Here is a 22,998-nt window from a genome sequence, read left to right on the forward strand (position 1 = left end):
TAGGTGGCGCTGTGGCTAGAGAATGAGCCTGAAGTCAGGTAGACTTGAGTTCAAATCCGGCCTTAGACACTATCTATGTGTGACCCTGGGCAAGTTATTTCACACTGTTTGGCTCAGTTTCCTTATCTGTAAAATTAGCTGGAGAAGGAAATGGCAAACCACTTCAGTATCTTGGTTAAGAAAACCCTAAATAGGGTCACAACAACTACAAATCTCTTTAGGTAGATGAGGCATAAATTCATGAAAATATAAGTAATATGGGAATTAAGTAATAGTTGGAGACAGTAATACAAGAGATTTTGCAAGAAAGTGCATAATCAATTGCCAAGTTAAGTGGTACCAAAAAATAACTGTTCTAAGAATACTTTATCTCCATGTTGTTCATCCTTCCAAATCCAGCTTTCCATGGGTGTCCACCATGACTTTATTGAACTCCTCACTTCCTTCAAGGCATGTGCTGCTTCCTACAGGAAGCCTTCTCTGATCCTTTCTAGTTGTTAATGCTTTCTCCTTTCTGAAATAATCATGTTAATAATTTAATGTCTCTTGCCCTCAACTTCCCAAAGAATACAATCTCCTTGAGGAAAATAACTAATTAAAAAAAAATACATGTTGTGTAGAATTGGATTGGATGGAATTATTTGAGGCTGGGCTAGTCTCCATTAGGGAGGGATTTTGGTGGGAATGATCAGGACAGAGAATGATAGTACCATTACAGAAATAGTGGAGAAAGCACATAATTTGGATTTGGAAGACTCCTGTTTAGTTTCCCAGCTCCAAGTCTGGTCAACTTTTGGCAATTCATTTAATCTCAGTTTCTTCATCTGTAAGACATAAGAAAGGCAGAGGGAGTTTTCTCTGTAGTTGGTTTCCAGGGTTTTTTCTAACTCTAAATCTTATGATCATGTGGAATTAGGAAAGTCAGGAAGAAGGAGGGGAGCTGTTCATTTTTTTTTTTTTTTAGATATATTGAATATGAAGGTAATGGTGAATAGACAGTTGCGACTATGGGACTGGATTTAGGTTGGTAAAATTCATTTTCATTCTCATGGTCATATGGTATTTTAAAACGTGTTTCTTTTTCCATGCTTAGGTTGAACATCAATCCTAAGCCTGTCCTGTCAGGCTTCTATGTATATGCTTTGACCTCTCCAGGTTGAAACTAGACACCAAGCAAATTTTCTGTATCAAATTGGGAAAGAATAAAAAAAGGGCAAACAAGCAAAAACAAAATAAACCTTGTTTGGTCACCTGGACTATGAAAAGTCTGAGGGATTTGTGGGGTTTAAGATTTCTCCATGCTTGTTTTTTAACCAAATAATTCATTTGGGCAAAGCTGTTAGTTGACATCCAGGGGGGAGAGAGAACGTAGTGTGTTGTGGAGTCAGAATAAAGGACGCTTTGATTCTGTCCCTCTGACTTTAATCCAAGAAGGACCAGGGCTGGCTGCTCTGTGACTGGTGTTTTATTCTGGCCTTTGGAAGCCATTTTAGCCTGATTGCAAATGTTGGTTAGGGAAGAAATGAAAATTGGATTGCATTAAGACACTTTTAAGTCAGTTTCAGCTCAGCTGGTTCCCATCACCAAGTAGAGGTCAAACTGAACTTGGTTGTTTGACCTTGGACTGGATCACATTTCTGTGTGTCTCAAGTCTTGATTTATCCCATTCTTGCAACTAAGTACTTATCCAGCCATCATTTTTATTAACCCTCCTGCTACATTAAGAAATAGACAATTATATGTGCTACTTTTTTCATTTGTTTACGAATTGACTGGCTTTTCCTTTTATTGACAGAGATCTTTAGCTATCACAATAATAGCCTGTTTCCTCCCCTTTAAAATGAAGGGATGGCCTCTTAATACCTTTTTCCAGTGTTATATCTATTTTGTATAGACCTGTATTTGTATGTGTTGTCTTTAAAGGGAGGGATTGCTTTATCTTAACTGTGTATCCTTACCTTGTTAATTTTTTTTAAATGAAGGTGGTGATAATTCCTAAACTTTCTTCGAGTTCTAAATAATCCTATGAAATTCTGGACTTCAGAAGGATGAAATGAATAGGTTTTGGGTTTTTTTAAATGAGTTTAAGGTGATGGTAGGAGAAATGGAATACTTAATGATGAGAATATCATACATTTCTTTAAGGTTTGCAAAGCATTTTATATACACTATCTTATTTAGTAGCATTAAGTAATAGGAAAATTTCACATACACACACATATATACACACATTCTGACATATATCCATAATAGAAGACTAGCTGATTTTAAAAATTATGAACTCAACCTTGCACCAAACTGAGACCAATTCATCTTTTGTTCAAACATTTTTATAAGTTCAAATGCAGTTTTACAGTTTAAAGGTAGACCAGTAACCTACAATATACAGATGTCTATAAAAGCTTACAGCCCGATAATTGGAAAGGGAATGTGGATCTCCTTTAATTTATCTATATTCTGTTCTGTTAGAAGCATTTTTCCCATTCAAAAAATAGAAAAAAAAATCCCATAGTTTCCGAAATTTAAGACAAAACTTTTGCTGAATGCATATCATTGTGAGGCTACAGTTTCTACAGCAGCTCTTGGCACCCCCCACCCAGAAAAAGAAAAAAAAAGCTAAGAGCCTTTCAGTAAAATGCTTCTTTGGTTCTTATCTCCTCTACATTAGTTCTTGAACCCTTCTGATTACGACTTGTAGCTGCCAAGCCCTCTCCTGCAGGATTATCTATAACAAAAATTTTCCACGTGGTCTTGGTTAGCAGAGCAGTAGCAGGCACACAGTTCAGAAGGAATCTAAGTCTCAAAGGAATGACACCTCTTGAGAAATGTGAGTTGCTACATGAAAAATGCGGCATTTCTGTTATTCCTTGTTTTCTTTTTCTAAGTTGTTTTGCTTGGGAAATTCCTTTCTAGCTCTAGAAGTGGATTTTCTTTCTTGTGAAGAGTTAAGAGGATGAAGGGTATTGCTTATGTTTGAGTTTTTCACTGTTTTATTCTGAATTCATATTTGACCTAACTGCATCCTGTGTTATGAATTTTTTAAAAATAGTGCCTCCAAAGGGGAAAAAAAACAAGCAGTCACATTGTTTTATGGATTAAAAACAATATCTTGTAGGGCCAAAGAGTTCTTTTCGATGTAAAAACCCAGATCTTTTTGAAAGGGAAGAAAAATACTAAACTTTTATTCTCTTCATTGTTTTGCTTTTCCTTCATTTATTTATTTTCCTTTGCTTCCACTCTTGTAGTTAAAATATTTGGGAACTTTTTTCTTGATACATTGTATCTCTTTTTTAAAAAAACAGAAAATTCCACTTTCAGTTTCAGGGGGAAATGTGTCAATTCTGGGGTTAAATGGTTGATTTGGAGGTTATTTGTTTGAATGGAAGATGTAATTGGAAAAGTTAAAAATATTTAGATTTACTTAGAATTATTTCTCTAGCAAAAGAAAGTGTGATGGATTAATCTAATTAGTAGTTTTGGAAGTAAACTAGTCTTTCCCCTTTCCCTTCTCTAATTCTAACTTCTTCTTACTAATCTTTCTTCCTTCTTCCTTTCTTCTTTCTCTTTTTTTCTTCCTTTCCTCTTCTTTCCCTTCCGTCTTGTACATACCTAATTACTTACATAGTCTACTCCATTACAACATAAGTTCTTTGAGGGTAGAGACTGCTTTTGCCTTTCATTGTGCGTCCACAATGCTTAGGATAATAAGAGCTTAATACATGTTTATTGATCGATGGAAAATTTTCAGGAGGAGAAAGCCAAGATAGGGCTCTTTTATTTCATGGTTCCCCTTTTTGACTTTTTTCTTTCCTTCTTTTTAGGATCATAGATTTAGATGTTGAAAGGACCTTAGAGATCATTTGTTCAATCCCCTTATTTTCCAGATGAGAAAATTAAGATGCAGGGAGTTCAAGTGACTTGTCCAAAGTTACACAGGTAGTAATTGGAAGAGTGAGGATTTGAACCTCCAGCCCTCCAGCACCAAACACCAAATCCAGTTCCCTTTCTATTTCACTATGATGTTTCCTTCTCTTCCTATGCCTCCTCAATCAACTGTCATCATCATCAAATAATGTTACTTCTGCAGCTTCAAAATCCAGATGTAAAATGAGACTCTTATTTCTCTGTTGCTTAAGAATATCAATGATAATCACTATGAAGTTGGAATGCATTCTCCCCACGATGTGAACTCTTTCTTTTCCAAAAGGCAGTTTTAAGTTACTACTGTATCAGGAAATGTGGTTGGGCTGCTTTCAGAGTCTCAGAGCTCCTCCCTTAGATGACTACCTGATTAAAGAATTAAGTGACTGCTGTGCTTGGTCAGCATAAATCCAGGGCACATTTCCATCCATGACCATTCCAGAGTGGTAGCAAAGATTAAAGTTTGGTTTTTTTTTGGTGGAGGGAGAAGATGGCCACATTGTATGGCCATCTGATCAATGAAAGAGAAATGCTTTTGTCTTTTATACTGGAAGAGAAACACTTTGGCTTAAATACCACCTTCACTGTTTTTAATTCCAAAGGTGTTGTGAAGAGCTTAATGAGGAATGATTACCTCATTCTGTCAGGGAGGTATTAAGTGAACCCCTTTCCCTCTGGTAAAATAATAATTGACCCCTAGTTATGTAGGAGTCTAGGAGATCAAATCCGAGGACTATGGAATGTTAAAGAAAGGGAAGGAGACATAGAAACCTACTAGAATTTAAAACACGTGGGGATATGATGATAATTGGGTGAAAAAGTATGTGTTCTCATGTGCCCATATGACAGAGGACTGTGAAGAGCAGCCTGGTGTGGTCCATGGAGTGCCAAGCTTTGGTTCCAATCCCACTCCATCAGTAGCTGTGTGACTGTGGACAAAACCACTGGAACTATCTAAGCCTCAACTTCCTTTTTTGGTCTGTAATTTGAAGATAGATCTGTAGAATCCACCTCTTAGGGGGTGTATTGTGTGAGTAAATGAGATAAAAATGTGTGTTTGCATACCTTAGAGTGCTAGGTAGATGTGAGTTATACAGCGTGTTCCCAAAAGTCTTAGCGCTGTCTTAAGCTTGAATAGCATTAAAACTTTCGGGGACCCCTTGTATTACTCTTTTTATCTAAGCAAAGGATAAATGAAAATATGACTGATGTGTTGAGGTTGTTCACTTTCATGTCTTTTCTCCTTTGAAGGAAGAAGGATTGTGGGTCAAATTCATGAAGATTATTTTTTGGATTTAAATAGGGTAAACAAACCAGTAATTCATTTCAGTTCAGTTCACCTAGCATTTGTTAGTCAGGAGATACAGAAACCAAATCACAAAGTAGTCTCTGACCTCTAGAAGCTTACGTGCCACTGATTAATATAAGGGGCTTAATATTAATTAAATTAGTGTAACTAATTTAATTAATATTAGTAGCATAACAGATATCTCTTGTCCTTTAAATAGATGTTCAGGTTACCCAGAACAGGGTTTGACAAATCGGGGGCACCAGGTGATGATGACCCCTGCTGATTTAAATTACTAATCCAGTCATAGAGATTGTTAAAATGTCCTGTATTCTTCTAACTTAAAAGTGTTTCAAGTTTTATTCTGTTTGTATAAGTTGAAAAAAAATTCTCAATAGTATAGCACGCAGCCAGTATACTTGAGGGGGATAGCAGTCTAACACTTCATTCTTTTGCATGAAGTAAGTGGAGACTCAGAAAGGAAAATGAGTTGTCCAGAGTCATGCAACTAGTTTGCTGGAAGAGCCAGAGCTACAGCAGAAGATCTAAGTTCATGTCAGGCAACTTGTGGAGAGCTGGATAATATGCTGGCTCTTGATGTCCTCTTTTCATTTTCATTAGCTACCACATGAATGGTCATTCATTTATTAAGCACCTACTAGGTACCAGGAGAATTTTGCTGTATTTTGTAAAATCAGATTTTGCCAGTATCGGAACCTTAGCAGTCTAGAAGATCCCATGTTCTCTATGTGAATTAGAAAATTAAAAAATGAAAATTGGGGAACTTTTTCATATATGTACCCATTGTGGGATTTTTTTTCTTTTTATCACAGTTATTTCCCCTAACTATTCCCTTGATACTTCCTTTGGATCCCTCATTTTAAAAAAAGAAAAACAAACAAAATAACTGTCAGAGCCAATGGACACAGTGACTGCACCTAACTGTATTCACATCCATAGCTCCATCCCCCTCGATCTCTCTGCTCTAGCTATATTTAGTGACCAATTCTGCATGATTGAGGTTGTTTGTCAATTCATCAGACTGCCTTTAATTATGATTTATGTTATTGTCATGGAGCTTATTTTTGTCTTGTTTTTGTTTTCAGTTTGCATTCTTATTGTCCTTTGTAACTTTGGATAAATCATTTAACTTCCTTGGGCCTCAGTTTCTGCTTTTGTCAAATGAGGGAATTTGGGCCAAATGACTTCTGAAGACCTTTACAGCTCTAAATCCAAATCATGATCCTTTGTGACATGTCATGTTTCTTTGAAGTCCTCATATTTGTCATTTTGTAAAGTGCAGTGGTATTCCATATATCACAATTAGTTCAGCCCTTTGGAGGGGAATACATTTTTTTTGTTACCACAAAGAGAATTGCTTTGAATAATTTGTTACAGATGGACTTTTTTTTCTGTCTTAACTCTATTTGTCCAGGATTGGAATGGCAGTTCCAAAATTTCAGAATGGTTAGAGTCCACGTCCATTTATTTTGACAATTGAACCCTTAAATGATGGCCAATGGTAACATTACTGCAATGATATTAGAATTTCTATACTTGGTACATACTTGGCAATATGAAACCTCATGATTTTTGTGCTTAAATTCTTTTCCTTAGTAATAAGATAACATTTAAAAGGGATGTGTGTGTGTGTGTGTGTGTGTGATAAAAGAATCATGAACTTTTTATGATTTTATATCATAGAGATATGAATGAACAGCAGTTCTCCAGCATGGTGTCATTCAGTGTGTTTTTCTCTCCTCTGGCCAGAATGAATCCCCTAAGACGTGGCTCTTCAACCTACACTATACTGTTTGTGGCCCTCGGTTTCCATGAAAGGACGTAATTCAGAGACAGAGTGCTTTGTATTCTCAGTAAGACAAGTTCAGTTGTCTGTCTTTGGGAATGCTGAGGACTGAAGCACCTGGTGTGATTTACTCGCCCCTCCTGTAAGTGGCTATATTGCCAGGGATTGCATTATTGGGGTTGCTTCTCCCAAATGATCTGTTATAATTTAAATCTCATTACCAGAATTCTCATTTTGTCATTTCCAATCTTGGTAAGACTACAACTAGTGTTGTCTCAGGGGATGCTGCCTCATTTATTCATCCTTTTTATTACTTCTTGGCTGGAATCTCACCATTCATTGTTTGTAAGCCTTTCAGTTTGTTTACTTTTTAAAAATAAATTACTTCTTAATCAAGTCTCTTGCAGGTCCAGCTACTATAACTCCGGTAATGACCACATTTCTAAGCGGGCCATGTTACATTTATACTGATGTCTAAGAATTCATTTAGTTGATCTGTATTTTAAAAACAATCAAATCTTTGTTTCCTCTGAGAGTTATCCTGAAAGGGGCTTAGGATGTGTGATCTCCTCATGTCATAAGGTTTGAGAATTACCTACTTGGAAGCATCTGGTGTTGAGGTAATTGGAGGGAAGGGAAGGGAACGAAGGTTGTGTTGCCTTATGTAGAAAATGAGCAGAGCAAAAGGGATGTTAGGAGTCATCCTATCCAACCCTTTCATTTTAATGATGAGGAAAGTGCAGCCCTAAAAGGTTGTGACTTTCCAAAAGTCATGCAGGCCTAAGATTTTTAAAAAATTGTTTGGGGTTATATCAGATTATTCATTTATGCTGTATCAAATTGCCTGTAAACTCTTTCCTCTTGGTTCCATCTTCATATCTGGGTCTTTGTATAAATGACCCCCATGTTAGGAATATATTCCCTTTTCTCCTGGCCTCTAGGAAATCCCTGCCTTCCCTCCAGGAAAATCTGAGGTCCTCCAAACCTCATTCCTCTGACTCTATTACTGGGCTATATGGCCTTCCAGTTCTGGGTCCTACAATCCTAATGCACTGACTGTTTTTCAAGGACAGTGTTTTAATTTTCCTGAGATTCTAGCACCAAGTGAAGAACCAGAAACCCAGGACCTAGAATGTAAAGACCTTAAACTTTATGCCCTCATCGAGTTTTTGTTTTTAAAATGGGTGTATGCTTTCATCTTTTTTTAATTGTTCTTTCTGATGGTTGGGTTCTCTAGATAAAGATCACAAAGAGTAGTCTGTAGGTATCTTCAAAATGGGACATTTTCCTAAGTTGAGGTAGAAGACTTTTTTAAAAGATCCCGAGTTTGTAATGAGGAAATCTCAAACAATTGAGCAAATTCTTTTCTTTTAGAAAAAGAAGTGAATATCCTCAAATCAAGGCTTAAAGTTGAAGAGGTTATTTGGATTCAAAAGACATGGATTAAGGATTGTGCAAGTCACTGTGATATGTTCTGAGGCTACAGAGACATTCTACTGGGAATACATCACCTAGTCAAATAAGTATCAGGCATATGGAAAAGTATTAAGTTTAATTTCAAGATTGAGAGTGCTTACTAATAACTGGGAGGCTGAGGAAAGACCTCCTTCAGGACCTGGCACCAGAGAAGTTACCCTGAAGGAAGGTAGGAATTTCTCAAGGCCAGGTGAGGAGGGAATACATTTATTTGTGTTAGAGGGAGCTGGGAGCCATGGAGAATTTTTGAGGAGGTTGAAATGGAAAGTTTGGTGATGTAGCATAGGAGGATAGCTTGACATAATCCCAAGCTTAATTTTTTTAAACTCCTTTTAAAACAGAGTAGTGTCTAATTCTTATAACTGTGGTCAAATGTTGAATTTTACCACCTAGGAATATATTCCCCATGGGAAAGAGTTCAGTAATCAGTTTCTTAACCATCTCTCCTCAATTCATTCTTGCCTCCTTCAGCTCTCTTCATGTTTTGGTTTCTTTTTTTTCCTTAGGGATATCAGGACTAAGTCCCAGTTACCCTTCATATGAGAGATGTGTGGGCTGGATTAAAATAATAATAAAACAAGTTCTTTTCAAATTTTCTTTAAAAATTAAATTATCATATTTGACAACTTGCTGCCTCTCCCTTCTCCATCCCCTACCTACCACCTTCCATTCTAAAGAGGAGTAGATCAAAACCACATCCAAAGTATTTCCTGAGACAAAAGCTTCCTTCCGCTCTTCAGACCTCAAAGTAGAACAATTATGAAGAGGGTGTGACAACCTTTATTTTATTTTTTCTCAAACCTTGACTTCCTTGTTCCTTTTGAACCTGAGCTGGAAGTACAGAAAGACTAGTAGCCTTTATTCCTTGGAACTTTAAATTCCTTTTCTTTTCCTCCCCATCACTTTCTTCTTCACCTCCCACTTTTTCCACCAGGTTTCCCATTGAAGAATCCAATGGATTCTGTGTCTCGAGCTCCCTTTTGTACCTTGTGATCTCATGAAATCTTTATATCTGCTACGTAAGTATATAGTATTATTACTGTCATTATACAGAGTATCCCCACCACACCCTGTCATTGCTATAAGTTTACCCACAGGATCTGGTAGGAGCTCATCCTTTCTCTTCAGAAACGAATTGAGGTGGAAGACCTAGAAGCTACTTGCCCCCAACTAGTCAAGAAGGAACAGACCCTGTGACATCCAGCCCTTGGTATCCAGAACTCAGGATTTAATCTTTTCATTTCAGGTAGCATTTTTTAAAAAATAATTTTGTCCTTTCGAACTATGGAGGCTTGAATGCAGATCAAAGCATATCATTTGCTCCCTCTTTTGTTTCTTCTTTCTCATGGTTTCTCCCATTGCTAATTCTTCTTTACAAATGACTAATGTGAAAATAGGTTTTAATATGAATGTATATGTAGAGCCTATATTAAATTACATACCATCTTGAGGAGGAGAAGGGGGAGATGGGGAGAAAATTTGGAACTCAAAATCTTATGGAAGTGAATGTTGAAAACTAAAAATAAATTTATAAAAAATTAGTATTTTTGTTCTTTTCAAATGAAGGTACTTTAACTTGGTAAATGTCTTTCTTCCTTATATGATGGAATTTTTAAAAATTGTAATTAATTTTTTTTGCTATAATTTTGAGTGTTAATATTGGTAATATACACGCATACATATAATATACATATATATATAATATAATATACATACATATAATTTCACTTAGTCATAGGTATCCATCAATGACTTGGTCTTTGCTGGGAAAATTATGAATAATTTTTTAGGGGTAGTCATCATATTTAAGTAATCATTTGCAACAAGAAAAAAATTCCTTTGTAGTCTTGAATTTTTCGTTGTTATAGGAGTATATTAGAATGACATAAGATAATTATATTTTCTTTACAAAAATCTTTTTTTTAGAAAACAGAAAAAAGAGAAGAGAAAAAAATTCAGCAAAAAGCAAGAATGACAATTAAATTTTAACTTAATTCTTATAGTTTATAGGTATTGGAGAAATAGGACCTTAAAATGCTGGGTTACCCCAGGGAATTTTTTTCCTTTTGTACCATCTACTGAAAATATGCTTTTGAAAATGTTGTTGATAATAATTTGTTATTATTTTAAAAACCTCATTTATTATTAAAGTATAGCACCTATTTCTTTGGCCTCATAACAACTTTCTGTTTACTTAGATTTGACCAGAAAGTAGTACATGTTAAAGATTAATATTGGATTAAGAACTGTGTTGATTCTTTATGAGTTGTAGGTACTTAAAAAGAATACTAAGGGACATAGAAAAAAGTAAGAAGTATTGTAGGGTAATGAGTGGAAAGATCCATTTGGAGCCTGAGGATCCTTTGTGAACCTCTGTTTCTTCATCTATATAGTTAAAGGATGAGACTTCCAGAGGCAGGTAATTGGATAGAACACTGGACCTGGAAGTCAGGATTCAAATGCATTCAAATTCAGCCTTAGACACAAACTGTATGATCTTGGACAATCGCATGATGAACTTCTGTTTGGCTCAGTTTCCCCAGGTGTAAAATGGAGCTAATAATAGCACCTCCCTCTCAGGTTTGTTTTGAGGATCAAATGATCCTCTCAAATGAAATAATAGTTGTAAAATGCTTAGCACAGTTCCTGGTATTAATAGGTGTTTAATAAATGCTTATTCAGCTTGAAATACTATATTCCTGCAAATCTTAGTCGGCTATTCATTTTATAGAGACTTGTACAGTTCTGCAACTGTCCTCAGACCATCTTTGATAATGGGTAGTTTTTGTCTGTAATGTTAACAAGTGTACCAGAAGGGACAGCAAATGAAGTTAGAACTGGACTAAGGGTCAGGAAGTTCATATCCTGCCGTGGGCATTTACTGTCTGTGTGACTCCAAACAAGTCACTTTACCTCAGTTTCCCCATCCATAAATCAGGAATAATAATAGTACTGACTTCACAGAGTTATTGGAAGAGCCAGATGAAATGATAATGCAAAATTTTTTGCAAACCGTAAGACTCTATTTAAACTTTTAACTTACTAAAAAAAAAAAACCAAATGGACCAGGCTTACATTTTAAATTGCTCCCAATTTGGTGTTACTCATTATATTGCTGATTGAGGTTCTCTGGGACTTGGATATTAAAAGTTTATGTTTGTCAGATCTCTACCTTCTTTCATGACTATTTTTGACTGTAATTTTGTATGTTTTCACACCCTGTTAATGGAATGCATCTTCATATTTCATGTTTGAAATGTATATGTGCATTTAGAGGTGGGAAGACACTTAAAGTATGCCAAGAAAAGCAGGAAAAAAATCATATTGGTTCATAGGATTTAGAACTGGAAGTGATCTTAGAGATCATTTAGTCTAGCCTTCTTACTTTTCAGATAAGGAAAATGAGGCTGCGTAGTGCATCTTTGAGAAGGTTGGGATTTGGATCCAGTGCCTCTTCCTTCAAATTCAGTGCTCTATTACACCTGGAGGAAGTGGTCATGAGTAAGAGGTTTCAGTGGTGTTCTTTTCTAGGTGTGTGTTTTGTCCAGACCTGTGATTTCATGAGAGTGAAGAAGCAACCACTGTGGAAATTCCCTCCACAGATGCAGATCAGCAACCCTTTCTGTTACGTATAGTCTTAGAGAGTGGTCCAGGGTACTCAGAGATGAGGTGATGTGTTGTGCTCACCTGTGTTTTCATGCTGCCTTTCATATATATACATCCACCTGTGTGTATGTATCTTTTTCGTACTGTTGTTTAGAATTACAATTTCATTCATGTATATTCCTAAGGAAGATAAACCTTGTTCCATGTTCCTTCTCTGGTTGGTATCTGCCACATACAAGTTGTCATTTTTAGTATACTGCAGGCATTATGCTGGTGTCTCATATATTGCTCTTTAGCTAAATAATTATTTCATAATTAATGGGAAAAATAACTGATATTTATGTATTATTTTACATATTATCTCATTTGCCCCACATTTTAATTATAAGTACATAATTCTGAAAACAAAACATCAACCAGAAGAAATTGACAGTGAATATGTGTCAACATTGGGCTAATTAAATTCAGAAATTCAGATTACCTAGACCGGGGCAGAACTTTTTCTGTTGTGCCTTACAGCCCTGAAATAGCATAAATCCACCCAGATCCTTTTAGCTTAACCACACAAACTCTGTAGCATGGGGGACATTCACAGAGACCATTAAAAACAAGAAGGCAGGAAAGGATGAACTGTTTGCTTCTTTTACAGTAGTTGGCAGCCAGTTATGTGGGATTTACTCACCTGATCCTCCAAGATGATCCTGTGTGTGTGCAAGTTTGGAAATCCCACGCTTCTTCCTTCCCCTCTGTCCTTGAGGGAAAATGCCTTTTGAATCCTGGATTGAGGGATCACTTTAATGTTGGCTATGTGAGAATGAATCATCATAAGGAAAGATCTAATCTCATTCATACCTTTACTTCCTGTCCCTTTAATTATTTTTGGAAACTTGAGGTTTTGGTCTGATATGAGGAATTCAGACAGATATGGTCAGATAGCCAGTTAAGTGTCAGAGGCAGGCCTTGAACCTCCCTAGTGTGTTACACTGCCTCTCATATCAAGCCAACAGATCTTTATTTAATGCTTGCTATGTACCAGACATTGTCCCTGCTTTCAAGAAGCTCCCATTCTAATAGGGGAGACAACTCAATCAGTGAGCATTTATTAAGCTCCTACTGTATGCCAGGCATAGTGCTAAGTGCTGGGGATGCAGAAAAGGCAAAACTAGCCCCTGCCCTCAGTCTAGTGAAAGAGAGAGCACACAAACAACTGTGTACAACAAGATATATAGATTTTCCTGGGAAATAAAATTTTATGTTCAGCCAATCATAGAATGTTGTGGTCTAAGTTCTGAAATCGTGATTGCACAATCCAAATGAATATGAGAAATCTCTAGTTTTCTTGGGAATGGGCAGAGTGAATGTAAATCATCAATGAGCCTGACATTGTGGTCAAGGTTTGGAATTTACAGAAAATTCATGGGCATATGCTTCAAAGGGGACGATGATAATTATAATAATAACTAACACTTACATTAGTGCCATCTGTGTCCCAGGCACTGTGCCTTTACCTATATTATCTCATTTAATCTTTACAGTAAACCTAGGAAAGTTGGTGTTATTATCCCCATTTTATAAATGAGGAAACTGAGGCATATAGTGGTTAAGTGACTTGCCCAGGGTCACAAAACCAGTGTGTGTGTGAGGCTGTGTTTGAATTCAGGTCTTCCTGACTCCAGGCGTGGTGCTGTATTCACTGAGCTATCTAGATGCCAAGGAGGTCGTTGATGGAAAAAGCTTACAAATACCTTAATATAGCGGACCCCAAACGAATAACCATTAATTGGGGCCATAGCATGTAAGTTCCTTGAGGTCAGAGATACTTTCCATCTTTCATATATGCATCCTCATCTTCTACCTAGCACAGTGTCTGGAGGATGGTTGCTTAATAAAACACTTGCCAATTTGTTGATATGAATGGCCGAACTAATTGTGGTTATGTGGATGCCGTGAAATATTATTGGGTTGTCAGGGGAAGTGACAGCCTTTAGGAAGTTATGAAGGTGAGAAATTCAGACAAACACAGAGAGACTCTTGGAAACCGATAGCAGCAAAAAAAAACAGAACCAAGAGAACAATATACACAAAGACCATGATAATCTGAATGAAAAGCAGCATTAAAAAGCATCAGAATGCAGAATAGACACAGTATCTCCTCTTGGTTCCAGAAACTTATAATGAAACATATTTTCCTAGGTAGACAGGAGGCAGTGGGTGTGGGCGGTTTGGGGAGGGTGTATCGTTTGTCAACTTGTTACCTCTTTTACCTTGGAAAATGTATCCCTTTCTGGACCACTTTTCTCATCTGTAAAATGAAGGTGCTAGCTAGACCTTCCAACTTTCTTTTAGCCTTAAATCTGTTTAATTGATCACTTTTAATCATGTCTTTGTCAGCTTTTTAAGGACATGAAGTCATAGATTTAGAGTTACAGGGTAATCTTAGAACTCTCCTCCTCCAACACCTTCACCTCCTGAGGATAGAGTGAGGTTGGTGAGCTTGCAAGTCCTGACATCACCTTCCTGATGTCTTCTCCTCTTTGAGAACGAAGGACAAATAGCATCCTTTACAGGTAAGGAAATTGAGGCTTACCGAGGCCTATTCTGCAGGTTACACAGGTGATGAATGGGGAACCCTTTCTGAGCCTGGATTTGAATGTAGATGCTTTCATTCCAGTGTCCCACATTGTCTCATGCTTTGGTTTCTTCATTTGCAGAAGGGAAATGTCTACTTGTTTCACTGGGTTATTGAAAGAGGGAGGAAGCTTTAAAATACTTTGGAATCATCACTGTGTAGTGAAAAGAATGTTGGATTTGGTGGCAGGAGACCTGAGTTCTAATCCTTGCTCTGATACTACGTGTAGGACAAAGTCTTTGACCTTGAGCTAGTTAATCACTTAACTTTTCTGGGCTTAAGTTTCCTTGTCTGTAAAATGAGGAGATTGGATGACCTTAAAGGCTCTTTCCAACCCTAAGTGTGATTGCCCTATGTGGGGCACTTAAGGAGTATAGATTGTTAATGATTAATGCTTTTATATTGATAGAAGAGGCATACGGACCAGGAGTCAGTTGAGCATCAAGCCGAAAATCTATTTCTGTTTGTATATGACACATGTTTGTGCAAAACCAGTCTCCCTACATGCGTATTTGGAACTGGCAGTGGTTCAGACAAACAGTAATCTCAGCAAGCAAGTATTTGGCACATCCCTTTTAACCTGCATAGGTTAGATTCACACAAGGAAAGGGAGAGGTTAAGTCATGCAAGGTTTATGTTGGCCTCATTAGCATATTGTGAATAACCATATTTGAATGGATGCTATTGAAGCCAAGACCCTTGGAGGAGGGCCAAGTGAGCCATGGGTCCTGGGATAATTCTGGGAGGGTTAACATTAGGAATTGTAAAGGTATGATCTTCTCGAATTGGTAGTTTCTTTTGTCCCTACTGGGGGGAAGATTTGGAAAATACTGTAGACATTTTGATTAAAGGGGAAAAAAGCTTTTTATTTTTAAAATTTAAACATTTATCGGTATCTTGTTTTTCTGTCATCTTTATTACCCAGTGGATCTTTGCTCCCTCCCTGCCCCAGAGACCTGGCTCTTATAATAAAGAATAATGAAGAAATAAATAGTTCAGCAAAAATAACGAGTGTATCCACCAAATCCAACATTATGTGTGATGCTCTACACCCATAGTACCCCTATCCCATCAAAGAAGGGAGTTGTGCACTTAGATCTCTTCTTGGGATGGGCTGAGTTGAGCTGCTTATAGACTGTCCAGGTGGTATAAAGGGCAGGAAAGGAGGGAAAATTTAGACTGTCCTTATTTCATCATTTGGGCTCATCCAACATGGTGGCCCTCTTTTTTTTTTTTTTTTTCAAATTAAGTGACTGAGACAAATATAGCACTCTTTTGGGGATCTCCCCTCTTCCCATCACCCTTTTATTCTCTAATTATGTTTAGATATAGGGAAGATCTCAAACAGTAAGTTTTATTTATATCTTTTTTTATATCACAGTAACTTCTAGTTATTTCTACGTCTTTGCTCCCAAAATGAGCTGTGAAAACAATTTTTTTAAAATCAAAACCATCCAGCACAAGGACAAGTCTGATAGCATGTGCATCTCATACCTCAATCTCATACCTCAGTCTAAGGAAAAGAAAGAAGCAGCTTCTTTTTCTCTTATCCAGGGCCAAGGTTGATTATTAAAATAATTTAGCATTCAGCTTTAGTTTTTTCTTTTCCTTTCCATTATTGTAGCCATTCTATATATTTTTTTCTAGTTCTGTTATCCCATAATGAATCTGATTATAAAAGCCTTCTCATGTTTCATAAATGCATTTTATTGGTAACTCTAAACAAGCATGGTTTCTTCATCTGCCTTTTCTTATCTCTTATTACATTGTATCTGAACCCCCTTCTTATTAGCCAGTAGAATTCTTTGAGGTCAGGGACTTTAAAAAATTTTTTGATTTGGTTTTGTGTCCCTCTGGGTCTGCCCCAGTATTGCACATTCAATACTTGATGGTTGCTCAGATCACACACGTGCTTGCCCATATTAAGTTTTAGATACTTATTTCTAAGCTTCCAAAATCGTCACTTTTTCTGTATGCTCCAGTACTGTTTTTTTGTTTTGTAATGAATACTCATGATCTTACTTCTTATTTATCTGGTCCAGATTGTAGGAATGGACCAACACTGCTTAGACAGTTTTCTCCACAGTTAATGACTTCTCCTAGCATCAGGTTGGCCATTCAAGGATGAGAAGATGATGCTTGTTTGCCTAGATGTTCGTCTTAGTTCCTTTGGCATATTTTGGAAAAGGTACCTACTCATCTAATTTTTTTTTTTACCAGCTTTCCTGTTGTAGTGGGAAGTCTGGATAGTCTAGCAGTAGAACCTAATAAGTTAATAATTTGGGTCTGGATGGGCATTTACCATAGCTGTATGCCTTTCATGACTAGGAAGTAGGTGGGTTTTACACAGATGATTCATATGTGATTTATAAGGGAAAGAATAAGCCTGAGAAAAAGTAACTCTCCTTAAACTTGGAGACCTAAAAAACTTAGGAGACATTTTGAGAACAGACTACATCGAATTTCACCCATTGAATGAGATGTCCCCTAAACATACCTTTAAAAAAAAGTGTCTTGAGCATTGAAAACTGAGTAAAAGACAGATTTTTTTCCTTTCTTTTTGCTGCTGTTAGGAGAATTTCTTAAACTGAGGACCTAGACAATTATATTTATAGTTAGAAGACTTAGAATCTGATCTTGACCCAGCTGTTTCTTTGCCTGCGTGGCTTTGGGCAATTAACTTTCCTTTTGTAGGTCTTCATTTCATCATTTATAAATGAAGATGTTGGACTGGACTAATTAGTTTCTTGGACTCTTTTAAAAATCTGGTGAAACTTTTGGACCCCTTCTCAGAATAGTGTCTAAACATAACAAAAGGAAGCCAGTTATATTGAAACATAGGAAGGAAACAAGCATTTATTAAATGCTTGTGATGGGCACTGGGCTAAGCACTTTACAATTTATTTCATTTGAGGCTTACAACAACCTGGGAAGTAAGTGCTGTTATTCTTAGCATTTTACAGATAAGGAAATTGAGACAGAGGCTAAGGTATTTGCCCTGGGTCACAGCTAGTAAATGTCCGAGGTCAAATTTGAACTCACATCTTTCTGACTTCAGGCCCAGCATTGTTGTAAAAAGCAAATTAATGGACCTCAGTTTAAGAAATCCCAGCCTTAGACGACCCCTAGGGGTCATTTCTAGCTCTAAATCTATGGTCCTATGAAATATAACTTCACTCTAGAACAGTACTTAGAACTTTCTCCCCCTGAAACATAATTCCACCATACCAGTCCCACTCTCCCATTGGTGAGTTCCTGCGAGGCTTCCATTTTGAAGGGAGTCCTAGGCTGACCAGCTTTCATTCTCCTCCCACCTTTGTTTCTGGACTTTGACGTCATTCCCCCTTGAGGGTTCCAGCAGTCCTTTCGCCTTCTCAATTTCTTTTTTTTTTGTGCTATCTTCTTGACAATTTCTTGAGGGCAAGAACTCTTTTTTTCCTTGTATCACCATTGCTTGTCACAGTGTCTACCACATAGTAAATACTTAATTAATGCTTGTTTCTTTATTGTCTAGTAGGCTAAACCAAGCTTTTGGGTTTAATCAAATTTTAAAAATGAATTTACAAAATTAATTTTCTTTTTCACCTTAAATTTGTTGAATCAAAGCAGCTTTGGTTGACTTTCTACGATTGTTCCTGTGACGTTGTATTAGATTTAATACCTATCCAGTGTTGGCTAATTGCAAAGGATTGGTTCTGGTAAGATCACATTTATTTTTAGTTGATTATAAATGTCTTTTGTTGTTGAGTAGTTTTCAGTTGCGTCTGGTTCTTTGTGACCCCTTTTGGGGGGTTTCTTGGCAAAGATACCAGAATGGCTTGCCATTTCCTTCTCTGGCTCATTTTGCAGATGAAGAAATTGAGGCAAACAGGATTAAATGACTTGCCTGTAGCTAGTGTCTGAGGCTAGATTTGAACTCAGAAAGATGAATCTTCCCTGACTCTATCCTGAGCCACCTAGCTGCCTTTATAAATGCCTAATAAAGATTTAAAAAAAAATTTTTCAACTGAATATTATGATCTTGCATAGATTTTTGGACTTAACAGTAGTATGCTATTAATAAAGACTTCTGTTTTTTGTGATAGTTTCAAATTAAAAAAAATAAGAAGGTCTTAGTCTGTTGGGTGAACCCCTTTAGAACATGGAGGCACAGACCTGGACAGGAATCTTTTATAATGGACAGATTAGCATAGGATGCTTATACATCTTTGGAGGAGAGTACAGCAGTCTATTGGAGTGTTGGAATAAAATGCTACATCCATTACTTAGGAGACATCAGTTGGCTGCTTATAGTGCAGTAATACTGAAACATCCACTCTAATAGTATTCATCATTTAGTGCCTCTGGGGATGATGTCACCACCTCCAAGGGGTGGTGGATAAAGAACTTTCACTTTGAAACAGGTGAACTCAAGCTGCTGAAACAACTTACTGAGATTACCCAGTGACACAGTGAAACTGAGTCTAACCTCAGTGCTCCTGGCCCTGGGCCCACATTTATGCCAGGCTGCTGTGGCTGTGGGTGGCAGAAAAATAGTAACTACAGATTATTTCTGTAGGATGCTTGGGGAATTCATGCCCAAATGTCATTTTTTTTTTCTATTTTCATATTAGTTTTTTTATTTTAATTTTAATTAATTAATTTATTTTTAAAGAAGTTAAATTTGGATAATGGCCTTCTCTTCTCTAGTCTGGCCTGCTTTGTGTTGGTTCCGAGTCATCCCAGATGAATTTTGATTGTGTGCAATGTTTATAATCTATTATTTTGGTTACAAAGTGTGATGGGAAGTGATTGGAATGAAGAGGCTACTTCAGGTGTAGTGAGGTTTAACTCATTTAACCACTGTTCTAACTTGTCCTACTCTGGGTCGGCTCTCAGGCTTGTTTACGTGTTGTATAATCCAAACTGGCCTGTCTTGTTTGGTAGGTTAAGTTATAAATTGCAGAGCTAAGTAAATGCATGATAACATTTTAAATAACATAAGTTCAGTAGCACTTTTAGGGATGACAGTGCGACTGTCCACCCTCTCTCCTGGGGTGGGGGACCTTCCCTTCTGAGCTCTTGCTTCCCAAGCCTCTTCTTGTCCAGGTGGTGATGAGAGTTTATTATTTTTCTGTAGCTGACAGAAAGAGTATCCCAGCCATGCTAAGATGACTGCTTCTTTTGACATTCAACTCACAGAATAGGCTCATAGAATCATGCATTTAAATAACTAGCCTTTAGAGCCAGGCACAGTGGCATATATAGTGAGCATTTGTGTTGAGTTTGCAGATGGCTTAAAAATATAACAGGCCTCTAAAACCCATTCAGATTTATAGTTTAGGTTTTCAGCTACTATGTCCATATAGGAGAACAGTGACAGGAGAAGCAAATTTAAGATTAAGTGTTTCCCTTTGCCTCAATGAAGGCATTCTCAGCCATCTGAGAATGAGCCATTACCCCTCCTCAATTTCCACTTCAACTGAAGTTTGTGGGTAGGATATAGTTAACAAATTCCACAAACATTTATTAAGCATCTATTTGGGTGAAAGCCTCAATTAAAATCCTACATCTTTCTAGAGCCTTTAGAATTTATCATGTGACAGCAGGAAAGTTATACTCAGAGGTTCTAGGGGTCATTGCCAGTAGAGATGAAAATTTTAGCAGGCGTCTACTAGCTTGAAAAAGTTTTGAGTGTGTCTGTCTCAGGACTACAGTTCAGAGTGGCACATACATAGCCAGGTTGACCTCAGGGTAATGAATTTTTGGTCGTAGCAACATCACTTGCCAAATCAAAGAGAGATCGTGATCTATGGTGGTGGAAGGGATATCCACTACCACCACCATCATCATTATAATAGCAACTAACATTTATATAGTGAAATTATCTTATTTGATCCTCATCACTACCCTGGGAGGTAGGTGCTATTATTAGTGCTTGGCACAATGCCTGGCACATAGGAGGTGATTAATAAATATTTACTAATTTATTATTATCACCCCCATTTTAGAGATGAGGAAACTGAGGCAAATAGAGGCTTGCCCACATCTAGTAGGTATCTGAGACCAGATTTGGTCAATCTTCCTGACTTTATCAGGCCCAGTGCTTTATCAAATGTGCCACTCAGGTGCCTCTGAGTGGCACCATGACAAATCTCCCATTCCTGGGAGTATTGAAGAGTCCAGAACACTGCATCCCTAACACTAGGGCTCTGCAAAGGTAGAAAGTTTACAAAATTTAAATAAGATGTACTCCTCTCTTCATATTCCTTATGGTCTAGTTCAGGGGTGGGGAACCTGTGACCTCGAGGCCACATGTGGCCCCCAGGTCCTCAAGGCCCTTAGACTGGACCCAAATAGTCAAGCAGCACTTGAGAACCTAGAGGGTCACATGTAGCCTCGAGGCTGCAGGTTCCCCACCCCTGGTCTATTCAGTAAATGGTATTTTAGAAACAATGATAATAGCCACTTTGTTAGTCTGTCAAGCTAGAGACATCTGCTGTGATTCAGGCACACGGAAAGCATCTATTAAATACTTACTATGGTCCCAGCAATATGGCAGATTAGAGAATTGAAGACAGGAATGAAGCTGACCCTTTATGAATATAGAATGTAGAATTCATATACATATGAATGTAGAAACAAAATAAATGGTTGGGAATTCAGAGTTTGGGGGAAGAGTGATGAACTGGGAGGTACTAGCAGCTTAAGGGTGGGGGCAAAAGGGGAAGGTGGGAGCAGGAAAGGATTTTTGTGTAGAAGGTTGCTTGTTGAACTGAGCTTTGAAGGAAACTAGAAACTAAGGAGGAAGTCAGGAGGGTCTGAATTCCAGGTATGGGGGGTGTGTGGGGTGGGGGAAGGGGGAGTATATCCTATTCAGAAACCAAAAGATGGGACGCGAGTGTCATTTTGTGAGAAATAGTGAGCAGGACTGTTTGACTGGATGCAGTCCAGTATGCAGTAAAGGAGAATAACCTTGGAAAAATCAGTTCACCGAGCTCTCCTGAACAATCCTGAACTGCAGAGGCAAAGATTATAGGATTTAGAATTGGAAGGGACTTTTGAGGTCATCTAGCCCACTCTCCTTATATTAGAGATGAGGAAGCCAGAGCCCAGTTAAGTAGTTTGCCCAGGATCACACCTTCACCAGTGTTTTGCAAAATACTCAGACAGTGACTTTGGACTCTAGACGGTGGAATTTTCCCAGATTAATGGAAATTCAACGATAAGCCCTTTTTAAACCTACCCTAAATCCGTTGACCTTTAGAGCTGGAAAGGGGGTCTTTAGAGACACATAGTCCAAACACTAGCCTCCTCATCTTAGATCTGAGAAAACTGGGACCCAGAGAGGTAACAGTGGGAGGAACACAAGATTTCATATCATGGTTCTGGCATATATTACCCATGTAACCTGGGGCAAATCTTTTGATCTCAGTTTCCTCATCTGTAAATGACTACTATCTTAAGTTGTGTTCATTTTCCCTTAAAAAAGGGAGTTGGAAAGTGAAGTGGTCTTTTTAAATTTATTTTTGAGTTTTCTAGGAGGCAGTGGTGTTAAGTAACTTGCCCAGAGTCACACAGCTAGTAAGTGTCTGAGGCCATATTTGAACTCAGGTCTTCTTGACTCTAGAGCTGGTGCTCTATCCACTGTACCATCCCTGCCCCCAAAAGTGACTTTTTTTGAAGTTACTCAGAATTTGTCACAGAATTGAGACCATTTTCCCTGAATCCCAGTTTAAAACTTTCTGTTCTATAATGTTGCTTTATTCCACAAGAAATGAGACTAGTGGATATCCTGAGGGTAGAGAATCAATGTATTTTTCATTTTTATAAGCATTTTCACTCAACCATTTAGTTTCCTAGAGATACCTAAAATTAATTTAGTGATAAGTGTAAGTGATGACCTTTAAAAGCCTTGAAATGTGGGTTTTAAAAGTAAACAGGATGAAATTGATCACATCCCTAATGTGCTTTTTTTTATTAAGTTCTGTGAAATGGGTGGGGTTAAGTGTCTGTTTATCTTGATATTATTATGATCATAGTATGATGTAGTGTTTAGCTGTATGGCCAGGAGAGACTTGAGAGAGTCCCATTAGAAGGCTTTTTTGCCTTCCCAGTGAAAGGTGATGAGAATCTGAACTAGGGTGATAATTGTGTGAGTGAGGAGAAGATATATGTAATAATGGCCGGATTTGCAGTTGATTAGATGCGTAGGGTTGGAGAGAGAAGTCAAGGATAATCAGAAACTTACGAGCTTATAAAAATGGTGGTACCCTTGACAGTGACAGAGCT

General features: G+C 37.5%; 1 protein-coding gene across 4 annotated transcripts in view; it reads left to right on the plus strand.

The window, feature by feature from the left end:
• The window catches only part of GAB1 (GRB2 associated binding protein 1), a 182,841-nt gene that overhangs the window by 11,438 nt on the left and 148,405 nt on the right, over positions 1 to 22,998 (plus strand). The window lies entirely within an intron of this gene.

Source organism: Notamacropus eugenii, chromosome 6 (assembly GCF_028372415.1).
Source record: "Notamacropus eugenii isolate mMacEug1 chromosome 6, mMacEug1.pri_v2, whole genome shotgun sequence".
NCBI classification, from domain to species: Eukaryota; Metazoa; Chordata; class Mammalia; order Diprotodontia; family Macropodidae; genus Notamacropus; species Notamacropus eugenii.